Source organism: Miscanthus floridulus, chromosome 4 (assembly GCF_019320115.1).
Source record: "Miscanthus floridulus cultivar M001 chromosome 4, ASM1932011v1, whole genome shotgun sequence".
In the NCBI taxonomy this organism is placed as follows: Eukaryota; Viridiplantae; Streptophyta; class Magnoliopsida; order Poales; family Poaceae; genus Miscanthus; species Miscanthus floridulus.
Window position 1 is genome coordinate 59,772,487 of NC_089583.1, and position 4,431 is coordinate 59,776,917.

Here is a 4,431-nt window from a genome sequence, read left to right on the forward strand (position 1 = left end):
ACCAACACAAGATGAGGATCACACAAGCCACGAGCAATCCACTAGAGTACCTTTTGGCTCTCCATCGGGGAAAGGTCAAGAACCCCTCACAATCACCACGATCGGAGCCAGAGACAATCACCACCCTTCGCTCAACGATCCTTGCTGCTCCAAGCCGTCTAGGTGGCAGCAACCACCAAGAGTAACAAGCAAAATCCACAACAAAACATGAACACCAAGTGCCTCTAGATACAATCACTCAAGCAATACACTTGGATTCACTCCCAATCTCACTATAATGATGAATCAATGATGGAGATGAGTGGGAGGGCTTTGACTAAGCTCACAAGGTTGTTATGTCAATGGAAATGGCCAAAAGATGTGAGCTATAGCTGGCCATGGGGCTTAAATAGAAGCCCCCACAAAATATAGCCGTTATACCCCTTCAGTGGGCATAACGCAGGCTGATCGGAGAGGCTTTTACCTGTGTACTCTTAAAAAAGATGACACACTCCTGCGTAGCCCTCAAAAGTTGGTCGTCACCTACATGCCCTCGCTCGAACTTTTCTTTTCCCTCACGCCATTCCGTCGGCGTTCTGTTAGGTTTTGGCCGTTCGGCGGCTCTGACATGTGGGACCGGGCTAGAAAAATATCCTTCTTGCCCTTTGGTTACTCTTACTCTTCTCTTCTTACAAAAAGGCAGCTGCTTGTTGTTGCTGCTGCCTCCGGGGCTCGCCTCCCACTCTGCCACCGCGCGCCGTTGGTTGGTTGCTCGCTCGCTCCGTGCTGCTGCCCACCGGCTGGTGGCCGGCATCGGTGGTTACGCAGTCTGATCGAGGCCGGCCGGGGAGCGCGCGAGCGGCGATCGAGCAATGCACATGGGGACCTGCGTGTGGCAAGAGAAGGCGGTCGGCGGCATGGGGGCTGCTACTGCTACTGATGTGGGAGGCGGCGGGAAAGGCGCCGGCGCCGGCGAGTGGGGCGCGGTGCGCGCGAGGGTGGTGGCGGGGCTGGGCGTGGCCGGGTGTGCGCTCAACTGCGCGGTGAGCTTCATGGTGTTCTTGGCGCTGGACGTGCTGGACGTGGTGCTGTGCCTGGTGTACAAGCTGGTGGACTACGCGGCGGAGGCGGAGTGGAAGTCCTGCTACTGTGCGGCCACGAGGTTGGCGGGCCCGCGGGGGGTGCAGGTGGCCACCGCCGCCGCGCCGACGGCCGTGGCCGGGCCAAAGGTGGTGCGTCCTGTCGTCGGAGTCATCATCCGCCAAGCTACAGCTGGAGGACGTGCCGGGCCAAAGGTGGTGCGTCTGTCGTCGGAGTCGTCGTCCCACCTCTACTGTCCACGTCCAGGCTCCACCGCCGATGCTACCACCGGTGGAGACAGAGGATGTGGTGTTCATCCATGGCTTCATCTTGTCGTCTGTGTTCTGGACGGAGACGGTGTTCCCGGCGTTCAGCCCCGCGGCGCGGTCCTGGTACCGGATGTTCAGTGGTGGACCTGCTGGGGTTCGGGCGTAGCCCCAAGCCAGCGGAGTCGCTGTACACGCTGCACTAGCTTCATCGTCATGGCTCCATTTACTACTAATCGGTCTGCACCATAACCATCCTACACGGCCACAGCTGCACGCGTAGTACCAGCTTTGGGAGTAGCAGCTACCATACCGTGCATTACCATTCACCAACAGCTCTAGCCTTTCTTGTCAAGCATGCACAAGTGTACTTAGCAACAGTAGTACGTAGCCAAGACAAAGCACTACGAGTAGTTCGCAAGCCAGTGGATTTACATGACAGCGATACACACTGATAGCGATATGTATGTGTCCTCCCTCCCTGACCAGCGCGGAACAGGCGGCAGACAGCCCAGCACGGCGGGGACGGCGACCCGCGCCGCGCGCGTGTAGCTAAATCGGCGGCCTTGTCTTAACTTAACCCCCGCCGGACCCCATCCCGGCATCCCGCCAATTATTCCCAATTTCCCATCCCATCAAAGCCCTGGCAATGGCAATTGGCCTGGCAATGGCAATGGCACAGGGGAAACGAAAAAGTTCAGACGCCCATACAAGCCCAAGGGCAACTGAGTCATTCTCCAGAGCCGTTACCCACCGTTAAGAGCAAATGCCGACGGAATGGCGCGAGGGAAAAGAAAAGTTCGAGCGAGGGCATGTAGGTAACGACCAACTTTTGAGGGGTACGCAGGAGTGTGGCATCTTTTTTAAGGGTAAATAGGTAAAAGCCTCGGATGCTGAGCCCCTAGCGTCCGGTCACTCGTAGTCAGCCACGTGTCTGACTCCAATGGTCATCTGCCTTGACCGAATGGACGCTCCGGTCAGTTGACCGAATGCTGGACCCTCAGCAGTCCGGTTGTTTCCAGTAAGGGTCTAAAACTGATTTTTATCGACCGGACGCGTCCGTTCAAGCTTGACCGGACATAGCCCAGCGTCCGATGCATAACCCTAAGCACTGTGTAGATCGACCACTTGACCGGATGCAGCCCTTCAGCGTCTGGTCGCCGAGTGACCCAGCGTCCAGTCAATAGACCCACGCCAGCATCTCACTGTTACACATACCGGATGCGCCGGTCCCTCAGAGGTCTAGCGTCTGGTCACCGTATAACCAGCGACACTAACTCGTTTTTACTTCTAACTTCTCCACCCTTGCTCAAATGTGCTAACCACCAAGTGTATCACCTTGTGCACATGTGTTAGCATATTTTCACAAATATTTTCAAGGGTGTTAGCACTCCACTAAATCCTAAATGCGTATGCAATGAATTAGAGCATCTAGTGGCACTTTGATAACCACATTCCGATACGAGTTTCACCTCTCTTAATAGTATGGCTATCAACCCTAAATGTGATCACACTCTCTAAGTGTCTTGATCACTAAAACAAAATAGCTCCTATGGTTTATACCTTTGCCTTGAGCTTTTTGTTTTTCTCTTTCTTCTTTCCAAGTCCGAGCACTTGTTCATTACCATGGCATCATCTTCATCATGCTATGATCTTTGTTTGCTTCACAACTTGGAGTGTGCTACCTATCTCATGATCGTTTGATAAACTAGGTTAGCACTTAGGGTTTCATCAATTCACCAAAACCAAATTAGAGCTTTCAGTGGTCCACCATGGCCGGCGAGATGAGTTCTCAGCCTAGGGCACTACTCCTTGCTCTTTTGTTTCAATCGAGCACGGCTAATGCCTCTCCTTGACTCATTTGCCTCACCCATATAGTGGCCCCGCTGACTGTGCAGTAGGTCGCCTGGAACGTCTTCTTCGCGACCGACGTGAATCGAAAACAACTCACGTGCATGGCAAGGCCATTGTCGTTCCTCACGAATTCACCCAGCCCATTCGTCACATCGCTGGTGAGGTCCTCTTGCTTCTAGAGTAGCTGGTTGACTCATTTAGGGCCTAGGCTCGCCGGAGCACGGGGGCGGCTACCGGTGAACTGGCTTTGATGCCGCTCTTATGGCCAGCTCGGTTGGGCACAGCGGCTATTTAATTAGGGCTTCAAGATGGTTACTTTTAGACTGTAGATGGTCACCAAGTAGTAGTAGAGGCATTTGGGTAGGTGGTTTCACCGGCATTGAGCTACCATGGCCTGACCCCACCGTGGCACATGGCCACGCCTGCGTGGTGCGCCGTTCTATGCATTTGTTACCTCAATCGGTCGCGCATGGTACATAGATGCTCATGGGGGTGCTGGTGTGTGCCGGAGGGGTCGGTGGTCGCCAGCATTTGGCCGGCAAGGCCGCGGCCCTGTTAGTCTAGCCTGGGGCTTGATAAAACGTGAATTCAAATGGAAGTAGGGTCCTAGATGCAAACTCTGTGACTCGGTGAAATAGTGCTCAAGTGGGTTTTGCGAATGAGGTAGAGAACGGGGGCTTTTTCGCTAAAAAGCTAGCCGCGCGTGGCTCTGCTGTGGGCCGCCTACGTTGGGCCGCGTCGCGCGACGTCGAGTGGGCCATGTCGATTGCTATGTGAGCACACGGGCGGGAAGCCAGGGTGGGCTGAGCCGTCGCTCGTGGGCCGCGCGGTGAATTCGTTTTTCAATTCTCTAGTAAAATACCAATGTTTATTCAATATAATTTCTAGCTAAACTTTGATAAATTATAGTAAATTGTGTAGTTGTCCAAAAATAGTGAAACTAATTTTATTAGGTTCACAAAAATACCATCTACCTGTTAGTATAGTTAGATTACAGTTAACTGTGACAATCGTAAGTTCATAAATTCAAACTAGAGAGCTTAATATTATGTGAATTAATAATTATAGGAATTTTTGTGGTAGATTGGTGATAGATATGGCAATGAAAATTTTACAGTAGACTCACTAGATTATTATGTACTTGCTGTAAATTTTATAGCCCTAGAGTAGGATGATAAATAGAGTAGCTATTATCCTTGCTTTTATCATATATAGCGTAAATCAGCATTAGGAGTAAGAATATCGGTAGTTG

The 4,431-nt window shown here is 52.4% G+C and overlaps 1 pseudogene; it reads left to right on the plus strand.

Moving 5' to 3' along the window:
- Positions 1-851: 851 nt before the first annotated feature.
- LOC136548545 (probable lysophospholipase BODYGUARD 1) lies at positions 852-1,494 on the plus strand (annotated as a pseudogene).
- The last annotated feature ends 2,937 nt before the right edge of the window (positions 1,495-4,431 follow it).